The sequence below is a fragment of the Aethalodelphis obliquidens genome, unplaced genomic scaffold, assembly GCF_003676395.1.
Source record: "Aethalodelphis obliquidens isolate GAN/ISIS:26980383/991018 unplaced genomic scaffold, ASM367639v1 scaffold6, whole genome shotgun sequence".
In the NCBI taxonomy this organism is placed as follows: Eukaryota; Metazoa; Chordata; class Mammalia; order Artiodactyla; family Delphinidae; genus Aethalodelphis; species Aethalodelphis obliquidens.
The window spans coordinates 36,997,094-37,016,562 of NW_020837950.1; the positions used below are offsets into that span (position 1 = coordinate 36,997,094).

The 19,469-nt window shown below is 37.5% G+C and overlaps 1 long non-coding RNA gene across 1 annotated transcript; it reads right to left on the minus strand.

Annotated features, from left to right (window-relative positions):
* Window positions 1-1,070: 1,070 nt before the first annotated feature.
* Window positions 1,071-8,454, minus strand: LOC113618942 (uncharacterized). Its single transcript, XR_003432214.1, has 4 exons — window positions 8,126-8,454; window positions 6,305-6,391; window positions 3,829-3,988; window positions 1,071-2,433 (listed from the first exon to the last, which is right to left on the minus strand). It is a non-coding gene; the product is annotated as an uncharacterized LOC113618942 (long non-coding RNA).
* Window positions 8,455-19,469: the final 11,015 nt, after the last annotated feature.

Consider the following 19,469-nt stretch of genomic DNA (forward strand, 5'->3'; position numbering starts at 1 on the left):
TTGTGTGACTCTGGAGCCAGTGATCTTCCTGTCACACTTTATAAAAGTTGTTCGCTTTCTTACAAACTAAGAATGACTAAAATAGATTGAGAACTGCTGTTTTGCAGCACTATTCTAAGCTCTCGATCTGAAGAATTGCATCCCATCTTCATAAAACCCTCTGAGGTAGTTCCTAGTATTTTATAAAGGGCGATGGTGAGGAGAACGTTGCTGTAGTAGCTTAGGAAACATGCAGCTGGAACGTTGCACAGCCAGACTTCAAACCCAGGAGGCTGACTCCAGCACCCAGGCTCTCATGTGTTACCTCGTGCTCCCTCCAGAATTCCATGCATGCAGTATAACTAGCACAATAGTCTGCTGAACAAACAAACTAGTTCAAAGGAACATTTGCCTCCTTTCTCCCTGGACATCAAAGGAGCCATTTCTCTGGAGAAAAAACAATTATGTCATTAAAAAAATGTATGTGTGTCCATTACTGTTTTTGCATGCAGGACTGCCAAATGAAAAACAACTCTGAACAAAAGCTATGCTAAAACAATGGGCTCTTTGGAGGGTAAATAGAAGGCAGAATTGTTGTACAATTGAAAGATTTTATTGGTTCTCACTGTTTTCCTTTGCCTTGATTATTTTGTTATGTATATATGAGTTTTTGGTTATAACAAACCAGGAATTATTCTAGGATAGTCTTTGTCATCTAGATAACCTGTTGACTGTACGTTTCGCTCTTTGTTCAGCTCTGTGAATGATGTCCATTTTTTAAAATTCTTATTGATAGTAAATTGAATTGTGAAGGTTCTGTTTTTACACGTTATGACAACCCCTTCTTATTATCTAGATTACCTAGGACCATCCTAGAAAATAAGCAAAAGAGAAATGCCTCCAAGAACAGAATCCAAAGAGGGGTCAGCTCTGAGCTTGCCAAATAGAGGGGATGTTACCAGTAGGTCTATTCAAGTAAATCTTGTCCAGAAGAGCCAAGCCAAAATCAGGACAGAGAGAGACAAAGGCAAACATCATGGAACAAATAAGAACAAAATTTAATTTTAAAAAAAGTAAAAAAACTTTAAATGTAAAAGCAATCATATTTTTCTATTTAAACATTTTAAGAAGAACAAAATTTGAATACCAAATATTATAAGACCAAGAACATGTACCAAAGAGATAATCAGAGAACAGACAGTAGGGCAGGCAGAAGAAGGATGGTTCAAAACAGGCTGTTGAATACCGAGGTTCCTGTGAGAACCACAGACAGGGCTGAATTCAACCTATGAAGCTGAATCATTCAAAAAGTACCAAGGGCACATGATGGGCGGCACAGTTTGTCTTGGGTGAGGGGCTGCCTGATGCTGGGAGAAATACAGCTTATGCCACTTGGAACAAAAGCCATCTTAGCAACTTCTCTTGGGAGTGACACAACTTAGAGTGATCCTGGAGGAAAGAGATGGGGTTAGGGGGTGGGGTGGGGAAAGGAGCAGGGAGAAGAAAGTAGAGGAAGATGCATTTGATCAGACCCTGTCTTCCTGGTATATATAAACCTGACTCCTAACCATTGGAAGGAGCTGAGCCCTCTATGGCCTTGACCTCCTAAAGAACCTAACAGCCTCAGTATGCTGAGACAAGTTTTCTCCCATAGCAGAAAAAAATCACCTTTCCTACCCCTGCCATCTGAGAGTCTTCACCACACACAGCCAAATATCCTTCCCCTCTTGGCCTGACAAAGGAGAGGAACTTCCACACAAGGAGGACTTGTAATCACTGGCAGATAAAAACTGGTAAATTTTTGTTAATCATGTCTCTGACCTGAACAAGCCTCTTTACAAATTACAATTCCTAAATTAATAATTGCTGAAAAAATACAATTCCCTTCCCAACTCAATGATTCAGTCAATGGTCATGCTGATAAGAAATATCACTGGTTTAGAAAAAATTGTTTACATTACTGATATAAGAGAGTTTAGTAGTTACCAACACTGGCTCTGGAAGAAAATGACCAGGTGATAAACTCCCATTCAGCCATGCAGATGCTATGTGACTCTGGAAAATCACTTTTCCTTTCTCAGCCCAAGATTCTACCTCTGTGTAACTAGGGAATAGTATCTATATCAGAGACCTGTGTTGAAGAGTAAAATGTGTAAGATATATAGGCAAAGTATTTAGCAATTTGTCTGACATATTAAGCCTTGAATAAATGATAAGAGGTCTTCATATTATAAGACCAGTTTTGAAAATATTACTAAAGACACTTTGTTATTGTTTTCCTAGTTGATGGTGATGATGATGTTCGGGTTTTTTTCGTTGTTGTTGTTATTACCTTCAGTCCATTACTGGAATAAAACTATATCCTAGGATAGGAAAAAATGGTAAAATCATATATAGTGCTTACTGTGAGTCAGGAAGGGGTTACAGTGATGTCACAGACCAAAGACCCAAACCCTGAAAAAAAAAAAAAAGCATCAGTATCTTTCTCAAAAGTTGGAAGTCATTTAAATTAGACTACATCTGAATATGAATATTTGTCTCATGGAGCTATAGAAAGTTCATTTACATATCACTCTATGTAAAGCATGATAACTCAAAAAGGTATACAATATTAGCTACTTTTTTGTTGCCTTTCATTTTTAAAAGTGTCCAGTTTGCACAGTAATTGCATGGTCACATAAATTATGTGTGCACATAAATTTTTTTACACATAAGTTGTTTCATGTTGGAATATGTTGTGAAATAGCTAAATGAAGCTGAAGTAAACCTTCAACACCAAGGAAAGGCCACGATTCTATCTCAGCAACAAATTTTGTTCTGAGTTTCCTAGTGGCCAAGGCAAAAATAGTACATGATCAGTCATGTGATCCTCATTTCTAGAAAGGAAAGAGATATTGAGTGTTTGAGAAAAGCAATTTTGTACATGGAAACTCCTGTAGGAGACAGAGAATAATTAAGTGGATAACGAAAAATGTGGCAGGTCTGAAGCATTATTGGTGAATTTGGGTATTCTGCTCAACTCTACTGCTGATTTTTGGCATATATGAAAATGTTTGGTAAATTGAAGGGACAGACTATGGAAATCTGCATCTATAACATTCCCTGGGGTTCAGACATATATAAAAATATCAAGGAAGTTGTTCCATGGCCTTATAAAAGTCAATATGCAACACTGTGAGTAAAATAAAGATTCATCCTAAGAAAAAATTGAATGGTAAATTTAACTCAGAAAGGAAAAATAATAAGTAAATAGCCTTCATTTAGAGATAACCATGGATTTCTTAGGGCCACATGTTGGCTATCTATTCCTAAATCTGAATCTACACAGGTTTCTGTAATGTGATGCCTCGATACTTGTAAGAGAGATGTTGTAGGTAAAATCTAAAAACACAACTTATACATCTATCCATGGAATACAATTCAGCAATTTAAACAAATGAACTAGATTTAAGTGGACCAATACAGACCTTCAAAAAAAAACATCATGTTGAATGAAATCTAAGCTAATTACAGAAAGCTGAATATTATATGATAATATTTGTAAAAAAAAATTTAAACTTCAGCGTATGGTTTATGTATACAAGGTACAAATATTTGGTTGGTAAGTTATACGTCAAATTCATCCTAATAGTTATCTCTTGGGAAGGAGTGGGTGGTCTGGAATGGGACGAAGCAGTGAGCTTCAACTTGACAGTGAAATTATTGTATTAATGACAATTTGTGAAACAAATATTATAAAGTATTAATACTTGTTAATTGCAAACAGCAGGTATGCAGATGGTTGTTAAATTGTTCTCTTTTTGCTTCTGTATCTTTCAATTTTCACTTTTTCAAAGAATAAAAGCATACCTGTTTGACAAGTAAGTTCCTACTGAGAGCCAAGCACAGCTGCTCTGGTACCCTTGTTACACCATAAACCCCAGATCATGGAGGACTTCCTCCACCTGCCGTGGACTACACAGACTTGGCATCCTCAGGTCTGAAGCAGTCCCAGAGGGGACCTCGGTGCCTGGAAGAGTGAGGGGAACATCGTGGAAATGAGGGTTTTCTGAGCCTTCGTCTGACTCTCCACTGAAGAGCCCAGAAATAATTCAGGACAATTTGAAGCAGTCTGGGTTCCTGTGGCCACTGCTCAAGATCAAGAACTTTTCTGGAAGTTTCCTTTTGTAGAATCTATAGAATAACAGGTAAGGATTGGTCCAACCCACGGGTTGGACACTTGGCAAGTCCTTTAGTAAACTCTTTGAAGTAGTAATTGTTAATGCACCCAGATTGCCCTCATTCTGAACGTAAACTACTTGTTAGGGAAGATATATGTATTGAGAAACTAAAATCGCTAGTGTGTCATTCACTTTTTTGAGGAAAATGGGGTTGTGGGATGGGGATGCCCATTTTGAACATGTAGGTGTGCATCTGCCAGTAATACAGGTGCGTATAATACAGGAACATGGCATCTTCTCCCTGGAAAGTACCACTGTCCCCATGCTCATGCTTCCTAACCTGTGTAACTCATAGTCTTTCTTCAAAGCTTATGGGATCACCTCCAGGAAGTCTCACCCACTCCTACCCAGTCCCCAGGTTTGGTTGGAGGATTCATCAAAACACCTTGAGAATATCTCCTTCTTAAGATTTCTCAGATGACCCTTTTTATTATATTGGCAGTGAATATGTGAAGATGAAGAAGTTTTAACTTTCTGAAAACTAATGGATTTTTCCCCAAAGTTATTTTACTGTCATATATACACAGCTTGATTTTATTGCATTATTTTCTAACTTTATATAGAATTAAAGGAAACTGCATCCCATAATCTTTTGAGTAGATGTGGCTACAGAAATCCTGTCCTGCTGACACTCTTGTCTAAGGGAACAACCTATGACCTCTATTGTCCAGTGGCTGTGACTAATACACCAAGGGTGGGAACTTGGCAAAAAGTCAGCCTATTCTCAGGTTGACCTCTGGTCTATGACCAGAACTGACACTAAAGAATAGCATTTCTTTATTGTTCAATATATACCATGTACTATACTAAGCATTTACCATAAATTATTGGATTTAGTCCTCACAACAATTCAATGGATGTAAGAACCATAATTTTCTCCATATGACTATGGGAAAATTGAGATTCTGAAAGTTTAACAACTTGCTTAAGGTCACAGAGTTAATAAAAGTTGGAGCTAGATTTTTATCTCAGGTCTGCGGGACTCCAAACTTAAATTTGTATGGCCTGGTGTGAAAAAAATGTCTTGACATCAAATTCTTCTCTTATAAATGTGGAACTGAGCAACATGGTGAGACCATAGCTATTATGATGGAGTCAGAAGCTGAGAGGATGCCTTGAGGTAAATCCATGTCCAACAAGGCCATGGAAAATCAGAAGCAAGTAGCAAATCTGAGCAAGCAAAGAAAAGTTAATACTAAAGAGGTAAGAACTGAGAAGATGTAAAGGAAGGGGATCCAAGCTGGTAACAAATGAACGTTAAGGAGATGCATGAGTTTCACCCTTTAAGGACGCTGGGGCCATTTTGGATGAGAACGTCTCCTGCCTGACTTCAACTAAAATTTCTGTGGTTCTTACTATCCACATATATGTATCATTCTGAAGAAAAGCATCTTCAAATAGAACCAGAAGAGCATACAGGAAACTCATATCATTGCCTCTAATGCCTTCGTGTCCATGAGGCAGTGTTCACTACCACCAAGTTACAATCAATGAAACGAGGCTCAAAAGGATTGTCACTTGTCCAAGGTCGTAATTCAAATCTAAGTATGACTGACTTTCAAACCTGTTTTTGTGGCTCCCAAAATGCCTTCTAAGGATGATCTAAAGAATCAGATGTTGGGGAATCCCTGGTTGAGATAAATGCTGTGAGAGGAAAGACCAGGACATTTTTGCCCTGTCCTCATAAAGCAGGCTGGAAACTAACTATGATAGACTATGGGCTACTATGGTCAATGGGAATTGGGTCCATTCAAGAGTGAGTAGGGCATGTGTATGCAGGTGGTTCACGCATGTGTAAGCACACTATCGTGTGTGTCTCTACAGAAACACAAATACATGGACGGGCCTGGATGTTTCTGTGGGTGAATTGTGTAGGAATATATGTGTGCACAGATATGAGAAAGGTGAGGTATTTTTTTTTTCATTTTATCTATAGAAGAAACTTTGTGATTAACACAATCAAAATCTATTGAAAATGTCGAAATTTTCTGTCAGTTAGAGATCTGGTCTAAACCCATCTCCCTAAGGTGTTGTTGAATACATCAACTGTGCATTTGCTGAGATCTCAGCCTAGATTAGATGCAGGAATTGTTTGTTTCACTGACCTTGAGCATTCTAGGGCTTTTTATCTTCTTGCTGAGATGTTCAACTGCAAAGAATTAGAACAATTTCCAGGGACCCTTTATTAACATCTAACAAAATGAAACAGAGTAGCATCACCATCAGGATTTTGTGTCTGACAAAGTACTTTCAACTTCTACAATATTATTTGACCCACATAACAAATCTATGAAGGAGACATTTTAAAGTTGAAGAAACTGAGACTTAGGAACATTAAGCTTTGCAGCCAATGGGACATCTTGAAAGATATGGGGTAGAAACAGAACTTTAAATCAGACCTTCTTTCTCACAGGCCTACGTTCTTAAAAATGGGATCCCAAAACGTTCTCATAGTTTACTTATTCCCTTTCCAGTAAAGAAAACTCTCTTCATTATTTTAAATTAGTTTCTGCACAAGACTTTTCTGTGCCTTTTGGTGATGTACAACTTTCTGTCCCTTACGTGAGAAAGTTTCTCTTGTCTCTTTATTTTGTCATTGTGGCCTAAAGACATGCCTTCAGCCTGCGTATAAACTGAAGGCTCCCTGAGAGCTTTGCCTGGTTTCTGTATGCAGAGCAGTCCCTCTCATACTTGAGCAATGTATACATTCCATCTGCAAATAAAACATTTTCATGGACCCCTAGTGCTGTCTGCATAATTTTATTACAATATAACTTATATAGGTGTACATATAAACTCATTATAATCACCTTATGCTTATAGCTCTTACCCTGGTATAAAACCTGAAAATATTCACCAAGTTATCACAAACAAAATTGTAGAACCATTATATTCCAAGGAATCAACATCAGATTTACATGTCAGTTGATATAATTTTGCTGAAACCAAAAGTGCTATTTGAAATGTGAGTATTGTAATAGCTGCTTCGGCAAAGTCTGTGTGCATGTGTGTGTTCTATTTTTATCAATTTTGTGTAATTTAATAATTCAGTTCTTCCAACTTATGCCTCTATTCAATTTATTATGACTTGTGATGTCATTTAGTTTCTATTTGAAATACATGCATCATTTTCATGTTAAATTCTACTTTGCTTCTTTTTCCACAATGAAGGTAATGCTAACTGATGACAATACAATAAAAAATAAATAAACATGAGGAAAAAACTTTTGCCTAGAGTATGTAATTATGAGGTGGTCCTCCAAACAATCTAAAATAGACTAAAATTAATTTTGAAAAGTATCTTCAAACTGATCACAAAAATATTTTTTTAACACTGATAAGGATCTTTAGAGAGAACTCAAGAGCAACAGTTGGAGAAAAACAGTTCAAGCAAAATGAAAATTGAAGAGTGTGGATTCCTACAGCCTAAGATAAGTTAGCCAAGTGAGATAGAGACTGCAGAAGGTACTTTCCAATAAATTATCATTTGTGATGTCCAAACGGTCTTGTGACATTGCTGTTTTATCACCATTTGTCTATCAGTTCCTGCGAAGTATGATAATGTGTCTAACAGAAGAAACCAACAGATATCAGATCCAAGACTAGAGTCTATTTTTCTGGCTCTCAGAGCATAGTGCAGAGTAAAAGAGCATCAGAGGTCAGGAGTAGCAGCTTAACAGACATGGAGTGGGAACTAGCAGAGAAGGATTTCCTGTAACTCTTAGACGCCAAGTAAGTCTAGAGATCATAGACTTATAAGGACTCCCTCAAAAAGAGCTAGTCCTTCACCCTCCCAAGGCCCCATCATCCTCAAAGGCCAGTGAGGTCAGGGAAGGATCTTCATATTAGGCAGTTAAACCATTTATGCTATAGACTCAGGAATGACAGAATGGTAAAGCAGGAAGATCCAGAGGAATAAATACAACCTGGATGGGACTCCTGGAAGTAAGGGGTGGAAAGTAGGCAACTCAGATTCATCTTGAGAAGAATATAAGCTTGAAAGTGCTTGACTTGAGTCCCATTCTCAATGTGCCCAGCTCTCCAGAGTAGAAATCCAGAAGAAGGGGGGTCTACTTCCAGAATGGTAGGGGAAGGGCCTCTGAAAATCCACTCCTCTACAAAGTAATGAGAACACTGGAAAAAATTGTCAAAAGCTACTTTTTCAGAACTTGGGCTTTTAACCATCAAAGGAGTGTTTATTCAGGAAAAATGGTTGAATCAAATAAGAACAGAGAGCCTCTGGCATTTTAAATCACCCTAACACCATCACCTTCTTCCAGCTCTTGAAAGCCAACAGCCTTGCAACTATGCTAGCTAGCTGTGCCAGCAACTTGTAAGTCACAGGAGCGGGAAAAACAGGTTTGGACCATCCTAAAAGCCCTTCCCTGGATAATTGCATTATTTGATCTTTCTGAAAGCTCACTGAAGATCTCCATTCTCAGAACTCATCGTTTATTGACCTGACTCAAAGCCACAATCATTTGACATCACAGCTGTCCCAGTGGCACTACCAGTTGGTGTTAATATGAGTTGGTGTTCAAAATATGTAAAACTCAGTCATCTAAGACAGCGCACATTTATTATCGTAAGGTTCGAGATGTTGACACTCTGACAACAGTCTCCCTAGGTTAAAATCAAGGTGTCGGTGGGGATGTATTCCTTCTGGAGGCTCTAAAGGAGAAACCATTTCCTTTTCTCATGCTTCTAGAGGTGGCCTCCATGGTTTGGATTGTGGCCTCTTTCCTCCATCTTCAAATGCAGCAAACCTGCATCACTTTGACCATCCTTCCATAGTCACATCTCCCTCAGAAATTCTGCCTTTGCCTCCCCCTTCCACTTTTAAGGATCCTTGCAATGACATTGGTCCCCCTCTATTAATCAGGATAATCTCCTTATGTTAAACTCAGCAGATTAGCAAACTTAATTCCATCCGTAAACTTAAATTCCCTTTGCCATGGAACATAACTTATTCACAAGTTCCAAGAATTAGAATATGTACATTTTGTAGGACAATTTTTCTTACTATCACACCTTATGACCCAGCAGTTCCACTCCTATGTATATTCAGGATAATTGAAAGTATATGTCTGTAAAAAGCATGTGTACAGAAATGTTCGTAGCAAGATTATGTATAATAGCCAAACAGTAGAAATTCCTCAAATGTCCATTAACTGATGTATGATATATCCATACTGTAGAATATTATTTGAGCATAAAATACATGGTACAACCTGGATGAGCCTTGAAAACATTATTCTAATTTTAAAAAGCCAGATGCAAAAGACCACTTATTGTATAACTCCATTTATATAAAATGTCCAGGAGAAGCAAATTGATAGAGATGGAAAATAGCTTGGTTGTTGCCAGGGAATGAGGGAGGGAGGAATAGAGAGTGACTGCTAGGGGGTATGGAGTTTCTTTGGGGAGATAATGAAAATATGATGGAATTAGTGGTGATCAATGCACAGCTTTGTGAATATATTAAAAATCATTCATTGTACACTATAAAAAAGTAAACTTTGGTATATGGTTTCTATCTCAACAAAGATGTAACAAAAAATAAGATTTAGGAAGTACAGATACAGACTTGGAACCAAAGCCTAAGGCATCCATATAGAAAGCGACTTTCTGTGTGGGTTTCAGAAGGGAGTTTTGCCAAAGCATTTCTCCCTCAGGAGACAGAGAAACTCAGCGTGGGAATGGTCATATAGACTCTCCCTCAACTCATCTTTCTACCTCTTTCTCCATTAAACCTTATTTTTCAGGAAGAGAGGTCAGGCAGTCTGCCCATAGCCACACAACTCACCAGCAGTGTCTGGAATTTGAATCCAGACTTGTCTGGCTCCAAAGCCTATGCTGTTTCCACTAAAGGAAGCAGCTTTCAAGCTGTGCAATCATCACCTCGTACCAGGAACCCAAACTGAAATAGCAACAACAGCAATAAGATAACAGTTTTGCCACTAAAGGAGCTCTTCTCCCAGCCACATGTCATTGGGGATATGACCATAATACACATTAATGATAATGAAAGTTAATCATATGCAACGTCATTCAGAGTGTAGCTTAAAGTCTTTTATTTGGTTCATGTTTCCATGATTATTATTCCAACTGAAGAGCGTTTCTGAGGGCTCTCGAAGACCAAGTCAGCACTATACAGTGCTCTTAATAACTTTTTCAGTATTTCCCTTTATTGTCAATTAATATTTATAAGTGTCTAGAAGGTTCACATTCTAGTATTCGAGAAATGCTTTATTGAGTAACTTGTGTAGAAAGCATTAAATATGTGTGCATGCATGCAGCTCTTATATCTGAGGTTAATTTCTGAATTTATTTGATTCACTATTCATTAACCCATTGGCAGAATGTTATATAGATGTGTGACCTGGGTCCTCCAACCCAAGATTGAGATATTAATATTCATTTATTATGTGGGTAGGTCACCTAGGTGGAATGACTCTGTGTCATTAGGCTTCAGGAATGACAGGCAATAGTGAATAAAACACAGTCTTTTGGGAGAATCCAAAAAGGTTAGTCTTTCCCACCAGAAGTAGAAGTGATGTGCCTATTTTGGGAAAACAGATGTTATTAATACTTCTGGCATTCCTTCAAAGCTTTTGGAACATGGACATGCTAAAATGACTTCTACTTCAAAAGTTATCTTCCCCAGTGTGATAAATCGTTAACAGTGCCCTGAGCTGAGTATTCTCAACAACATGGGCCAAGTGAATCAGTCACCTTAATCCAATAGATTTTAGACTTCAAATGGATGTCTGAGATGATCTGTTCATAAAACATTAGGGATCATGGTGGTCATCCAAAGTCCAACATCTTGATTAAATAGTTGAGGTCCAGAAAGTTTTACACACATGTCTGAGACCCCATATCTATTTAAGGGAAGATCCAGTTTAGAATCTGCCTATAAATTTATTTCCCAAACATCACTGAGCATCAGCTGTATGCTAGAAACTGAGGATATTGGCTGGCTTCCACGACCTTACAGTGAATTGGGGAGACAGCAGGTGAATCGATATTCATGGTGCAACACTACACAGGCTCTGAATTGGACAGCCTGGATTCAAATCTCAGAAAGTCCACTTGCTAGACATGGTACCTGAGTAACATCTTCTGAAAAATGGGGACAAGCATTGCACCTACATTTTAAAATTGTTGTATGAATCGATTGATATAATATCTGTGAAATTCTTACAGTAGTGCCCAGTATACTATAAGCAATTGATATATCTTATCTATCAACATCAAAATTGCCATCATCATCATTATACGTACCATGATAAAGTTAAATACAAGGTTTTAAATCAATATTCAGATAAGGGGTTCATAATCCAGCCTGTAAAGCAGAGCTATAGTTGGAAGAAAAGAACAAGGATGATGTGTCATGCTGAATAATGTCCCACCTATCAGGTCCTAATCACTGGAACATGTAAATGTTACTTTATTTGGATAAAGGGGCTTTGCAGATGTAATTAAGTTAGGATTTTTAGATGGAGAGATTATTCTTTATTATCCAGGTATGCCCTAAATATAATCACAAGTATCCTTATAAGAGAGAGGTAGAGGGGGAGATTTGACACAAAGATACACAGAAGAAAAGGCAATGTGAAGATGGGACAGAGAAGGACAGTTGAAGATGCTGGCCTTAAAGATTGAAGCCATGTTGATCACAAGCCAAGGGATGCTGACAGCCACCAGAAGCTGAAAAAGACAAGGAACAGATTCTTCTCTAGAGCTCCCAGGGGAGAATGAGGCTTTGCTAACACCTGGACTTGGGCTCAGTGATATTGATTTAAGATGTCAGGCCTCCAGAAGCATAAATGTGTTGCTTTAAGCCATCAACTTTGTGGTATTTGCTACAGCAGTCACAGGAAACTAATATAGAAGACTTCCTGGAATAGGAGATTTTTGAGATGTATACCACAGGATGAGTAAAAATTAGCTGAGCAGATAAGTGAGGAGAGGTTTAGTATATAAAAGGAAAATTTCTAAAGAGGCTCTGAGTTCATAATTCTGTAAAGCTGGAATGAAGATGATCGCTAGAAGAGTTGCTGAAGATGAGGCTAGAGAAGAGGTAGAAGAAAGATGATAAAACTCCTTGAGGGCTTATTTTGAGGTTTTTATTTGTTCAATATTTTACGTTTAATTTTCATTTTATATTGGGATATAGTTGATTTACAATGTTGTATTAGTTTCAGGTGTAGAGCAAAGTAATTCAGTTATACATATATATATATATATATATATATATATGTATGTATGTATGTATATAGGTTATTACAGAATACTAAGTTTGAATTTTATTCTAAACATATGGTGTTCGAGCATGCTCATTTAACACAGGATGAGGAATTCACAAGCCCAAACCTTTCTGAAGAATTAAGAAGAGCCCAGTGTTTCTCCCTGAAAAGGGAACAAATAACCCCTGACATTATAATGGAACTTGGGGAAAGAGGGGAAACCTACTGCATATAAATATCTGCCTCATCCGAATGGGTATCACTGGGATGTTTCTTAAGAAATGGGACTGTTTGACTCTCAGCAATAACAACAGCTATGGAAATAATGCAGTGTCCTAGAAAGAACTGGTTTCAGAGCCAAGTTTGAGAACAACATCTTTCTTGATGCCAAGTTAAAAAGAAACAGCTTTTGGTGCCCAGGTAAAAGAGAAGTAAACCCATCAGGCAAGCACAACCAAACTCTGATTAATTAGGAGAAGTAGAGTTGATACTTCCTCAAAAGGTCTATTTTAAACTTAAATAGAAATAAAATATGTGCTCTTTCTGGGTTCTTTTTATTTTAATTTTTTAAATTTCAGTTTGATTAAGAAAATAGTATTTATAGCATTAGAAAAAACCCATGAGATACATTTTATGCTGTTTATGTTTTTACTCTGCTATACTGTAATATTGGAACCCTCCATGCATGCATTTTTTTTTTAAATCCACTCGGAAACAGCATTGATTTTTTAGAGGCTGTATTTCTTTTAATTTGATAGGAACCAAGTTTGTTCTCACGACCTTTATTGGACTTGAGGGTGTATTGTCAAAAGCAGGGGTAGATACATACATTTTCAATAAAAATTGTGTGATGCAAAATCAATGGGCATTCATTTGTCATGTTGCTTTTTCCAATAGCTAGTTTGACTCAGAAGAATCTATGTGCTGGCCATGACTCTGCTGGAAGTGAAGCAAGGAAAGATCACCTGATATATGCCAAGCCCTGCATGAGTGTTTCATACACATTACTTCAAATTCTCCCAGCATTCCTATACTATGCTCATTTTATTATTTTATATTATAGGAATCCAAAGCTTAAAGAAAATTGCCAGTGTTCACACAGGTATTAATAGAACTAGAATTCAAATTCAGGTATTATATTTAGACTCTTACTAGTTGAAAGGGAGTTATGGTCCTCAGTTTCTTATGTTGGGAGTTAATGAAAAGGTCATACAGAAATCCAAAAAAGTGCCAGGAAATAGTCCCTTGAGGTCCTATCACTTCTAAGAGTACAATACACTCCTGAGGTCATGGCAAAAGAGATCAATGGTTCATCATCTTTTAGAATGTAGGAGCAGCACCAAGGTTTAACATTACTCGTTATTTTAAGATTTGTTAGAAAATATTTAAATACACAAAAGTAGAGTGAATTGTCTGATAAATCTACATATCTATTCCCCAGATTCAATAGTTGTCAATTATTTTCCATAACTGATTAACCTGTTCTTTTAAAAGATGTGTTGCTGTAGTAGAGGAAAGCAAATCAGGACTCCATTTCATTCCTACATTTTTTAGTATATATTGCTAGCAAACATGAACAAAATTTTACAAACTATAATGCCATTATAGGACCAAATGAAATTATTACTAGTTCCTTATTATGATCAAATACCTAGGGCATAATCAAATTTCTCTTTGTCTCCATAATGTCTTTTTCCACTTTTTTTTGTAAAGCATATCCAAAAAGCACATCCACAAAACCAAAAATCAATATCGATTTGTTACATTTATCTGTTAAGTCCCTCCTTTCTTTCCCTTTCTTATAGATTTGTGAAAAACAGGTCAATTGTCTCTTAGAATATTTATATTCTGAATAATAAAACTACACTTTACATGGGATTGTTCTAATGTATACTTTTTTTCCACCCTAGGTAACACCTCTTTTAACTCAAGAAAATCCTTGTTTGGGCAATATGATTATCACATATTCTTTACTCATCTGTTTGCTTATTGTGATATTCAACTGGTATTTTTAGCTTCCTTTTTTCTTATAAGTTAGTTGTGCCAAGTTCAGTGTTGTTAAAATGGACCAGTGGGTTCAAGTGTTAATTCCCAATTCCTTCATTGTGAAGTTCCCTCAACAACCTTTCATCCAATGGTTTCATTCTGAATCAATTATTTTAGCAGAGTTTTCAAATAGTGATTTTCTAATTTTATTATTTCCTCTACATATTATTTTAAAAAGTTTTTTTTATTGGGGTAGAGTTGTTTTACAATGTTGTGTTAGTTTCTACTGTACAGTGAAGTGGGGTTCCCCATGCTATACAGCAGGTTCTCATTAGTTATCTATTTTATACATATTAGTGTGTATATATATGTCAATACCAATCTCCCAATTCATCCCAACCCTCCTTTCCCCCCTTGGTGTCCATACATTTGTTCTCTACATCTGTGTCTCTATTTCTACCTTGCAAACTGGTTCATCTGTACCATTTTTCTAGATTCCACATATATGCATTAATATATGATATTTGTCATTCTGACTTACTTCACTCTGTATGACAGTCTCTGGGTCCATCCACATCTCTACAAATGACCTAATTTCAGTCCTTTTTATGGCTGAGTAATATTCCACTGTATATATGTACCACATCTTCTTTATCCGTTCATCTGTTGATGGACATTTAGGTTGCTTCCATGACCAGGCTATTGTAAATAGTGCTACAATGAACATTGGGGTGCATGTGTCTTTTTGAATTATGGTTTCCTCTGGGTATATGCCCAGTAGTGGGATTTTAGCTTGAGTTCATCTCTGAAGAACTTTTCATTGCCATGTAGGGCTATTTGATTACACTTAAACAAATAATCTTGTATATACATGAATTCATATATTTTTCTTATGTACCTCTGGTGGGTTGTGATGTCACCTTTATCATAACCAAATTTCCATATTATTTTGTTTAGCAATAAAAAGAGTGCTTGTGAGAAGGTACTCTTTATATTCTCTGAGAAGTCTATTTTATTAATTTATTCACTCATTCCCTTTAATCTGAAAATCTCTAATGTGTATGTGTGCTTATTAAGCTTGGTACCATTTTAGCTGCTGTAGAGATATCAACAAACAAAAATGACAAAAAAACCTCATTTCAAGAAATTTATATTCTGGACTGGAAAGGTAGACATAAATAAAATCATAAATGGTCCGTATATTGTACTAACAGGTGATAATAGCTATGGACAAAAATTGTTCAAAGAAGGAAGAAACATGCTGGGAATGTGATTTTACATACAGTGTTCATGGAGGTCCTCAACCTCAGAAGGTGACATTTAAGAAAGTATTTAAAGGAAGTAAGGAATCAGTCAATCCTCTTGTCAGAGAAAACAAAAATTACTAAGGCCCAGAGACCAAAACATGCTTGTCATGTTCAAGGAGAAGAGGAAAGCCAGTGTGGCTGAAGTGGAGTAACTAAGGTAAGGGTAAGTGTGGTAAGTTTAGAGCCTTAACATTGGCCCGATTGTGAAGGGCCTGACAGCCCACTTTAAGGAATTTTTTTAAAGCAGAAATGTGACATGATCAGACTTATTTTGTAACAAGATCACTCTGGCTCTTGAGTTGGAAATAAATGGTAGGAGGGTGAAGATGGAAGCAGAAATATCATTAAGAGGCTATTACAATAGCCAAAGCAAGAGCTAATGGTGGCCCAGGCCTGGTTAATATGGTAAAAGTGGTGAGAAGGAGTCAAATTCTGGATATACTATCTTAAAGCCACGACTTAGGATTTCCTGATGAACTGAGTAGAATATGTGATGTGAGAGAAACAGAGGAGACAAGTAGGACACTGAGTGTTTTCTTTGTTTCTTTGTTTGTTTGTTTTAGGGCCTGAGTACCTGGAAAGATTGAGTTTCCATCATCTGAGCAGAATATCTAGAGTACCAGTGGGGTTGGAGGAGATCAGGAGCTCAGTTTTAGATATGTTAGGTTTGAGATATCCATTTTATCCATGTGAAGATGGCCAGTAGGCAGTTGGACATACAAACTTAAAGTTCAAGGAAGAGGTCTGGACTAGAGATGTAAGGTTGAGAGTCTTCAACACACAGGTGGGACTTGCTACCTGTGTTCAGACTGGCTGAAATCAACAACTGAGTGTAGATAGGAAAGAGATGAGAATCAGTGACTGGGCCCTGGGTTGTTCCAATGTTAGGAATAGAGAAAGAACCAGCAAGGAAAACTGAGGATGAGAGAACTGTGAGGTAGGGAGGAACATCAAAGAAGTGTAATATCTTGGAGTCTAACTAAAGAAAGTATTTCAAAGAGGAGAGAGTGATTAACTCTACCAAATGCTGCTGTTAGGTCAAATGAGGATGGACAACAGGATTGACTGAGCATCACAGTAGTCGTTGGTGATCTTATAAAGGAGTTTTGGTGGAGTGTAAGAATGAACATCTGATTAGAGCTCATTAAAAAATTAACGGGAGGGGAGGGATTGGAAAAAGTAAGTACATATATCATTTTTGAGAAATTTCCCTATGAAGAAGAAGCGAGGATGATAATAGCTGAAGGAAGAAACAAAGTCAAGAGGGACATTTTTTTTTAAGATGCAGAAACAATAGTGTTTTTTTATCTTGATGATAATGTTCCAGAATAGAAGAAGAAATTGATGCAGAAGAAAGAAGGGTAATATCCTTGGACAGGCACAAAGAGACAGGATCTACTGCACAAGAGGAAGCGTTAGTCATAGAGAGAAACATGGGCAATTCATCTCTACAAATTAGTAGGAGTAAAAATAGAGATTATGAGTAGGGATGATGGTAGCTGGATATAAAAGTTGAGGCAGTTTGTTCAGATCTTCTGAGTGCTTCTATTTTCTCAGTAAAGTTAGAAATGTGATTATCAGCTAAATGTGAGGAAGAGGATAGAGATGCTGGAGGTATGAGGAGAGAGAAATTGGTATGAACAAATGCCAATTGTATACTTCACTGCTCTTCACATTATTATGCTCCAATAAACAGTATCTAATATGAAGTGTCTCTGTTGGGAAGTCTATTGCACGGTGAACTCATGTCATTACTATTGATAATATCAAGCATATTCATGGTCACTGGAGGCCTGAAAACTGTTCCACACCATAATCAGTTGAAACCAGAGTGGTGGAATTAAATGGCACAAAGTTTGGCAATAGCAGACAAAAATAATAATCTGTGGCCAAAGCCTCAGAGGATGCTTTAATCAGGACCAAAGCCATGGACCATCCACTTCTAACAGAACCTGTACTCTTTCTCCTCCACTACACTGCCTCTCTCTTGTCAGTGTCTTTCTTTTAGCTTCTGTTTCAAGACTTTTCATTGTAATGGAATGCAATTTGTGTAGTTCCAAATAATGTATTCAGCTTCAATGAAAATTAGTCATTGATCCATGGCCTCTTGTCTGAGGTGTCAGAGAGACATGGTATCTGGACAGGTGGTTAAGTCCTGCTGACCTCTGAGTTCATGTCTATTGGCTAATTAGGATAAGTGTTTATTGTACTATGAATCTCAGGTGGAGCCCATGTCCAGTTCAAGTGGTTCTCACTTAGCCTGCAGGTTGGAAGGTGGATTCCCAGGGTTTAGAGTGTGAACTCTCATAGATCCCAGATTATCCACTTTCCTTTTGTTCCATTTATTTTTGCCAAAGGGGACAAGCAAACCTCACATTCTCAGTAATAAATAGCACCAACCTATGACCCTAGTCATGGAAATGCCATCAATAATAGTTTCAAGAAAGTGCATTTTGCCTGTTAATCTTCCAGGCAAAAACTAAAAAACTTCCAAAGATATTTTCAGAGATAATACAACATACTGGGAATTTCAGAAGGAAACTATATAAAGGATGGAATGGGGATCAGGGAGATGTGGTGGCCTAGTGCAAAGAGGATAAGAGCTGGAAGAGGTGAGATGTGATTTCATGGAATGAGTATGTGACCTTAGGCTGTAGAGCTTTAGTCTTCTCATCCGCAAATGAGGGTAATTAACGTAAACACCTCCATGGGGACTTGTAAGGATCTGTTGAGATAATGCATGCAATGAAATCTTTGAAATTATATAGCTTTCTATAAATGTTTGTTCTGCAGCCCCTATCTAAATTATAATACTTTGTGAAATCTCTTAGGAAGAAAGGAAGTATGGCAGAGAGAGACAGGGAGAGAGGAAGAAAACTGATAAATGTGTGTTGTTACAAACTACTAGATTTATGAAAATTTGTTACAGCAGCAACAGGAAACTTATGCAACAACCAAAGAAATGAAGACTATCAATCTGTCCCAGGATTTCTGCCATGTCACACCTGGAGAAACAAATACATCCCATGCTTAGACTGACCAAGAAACACGGCCCGATATCCCTTTGAGTAGAAGTCACACTTTGTCACAGAAAAACAAATTGTATTCAGATAAACTGACTGAGTCATGAGCTTGACAGAACGCAAAAAAATCTGGGGAAGAGATGCCAAACCAGGATGATATGGGGGCACTGGGAAGACAGGGCAGGGCTGCCCACTAACCATGTGGTAAAGCCACCTAAAACTGAAAAAGGAGAAAGCAGTTATCCAGAATAAGAGGGAGAGAGAAAAGAAAATATAATATTTCAGGGAGTTTGCACTGATAGAACTTTTTCAGGGAGTTTGCACTGATAGAACTTGGGGGCAGGTAACAGTGATAATAATGGCTGATCATTGCCCTCGTGTGCTTGGCGCTGGCTAAAACTTTCATGGGCATTACAGCCTTAAATCTTCACCATCAAATCATCACACGTGCTGTACCATTAATTCCTCACAATTGCCCAGCGAAGTTAAAGGCTGATGAGGCCATGGGCTGACCTAGGAAGAAATAAGTGTGAAGTCAAACGTGCTTTAAGAACACCAACACAAACACAATTAATTGTTCAATGGAGAAGTTAGTTTCCTTGAAGGAGCTGCAGTAGAGGACCCTCGGGTTTCCCATGGTGGGCGGAGAATGTCTAATCTCCTGGTGCCCGATCACATCTTCATTACCACCTGGATGTCAAC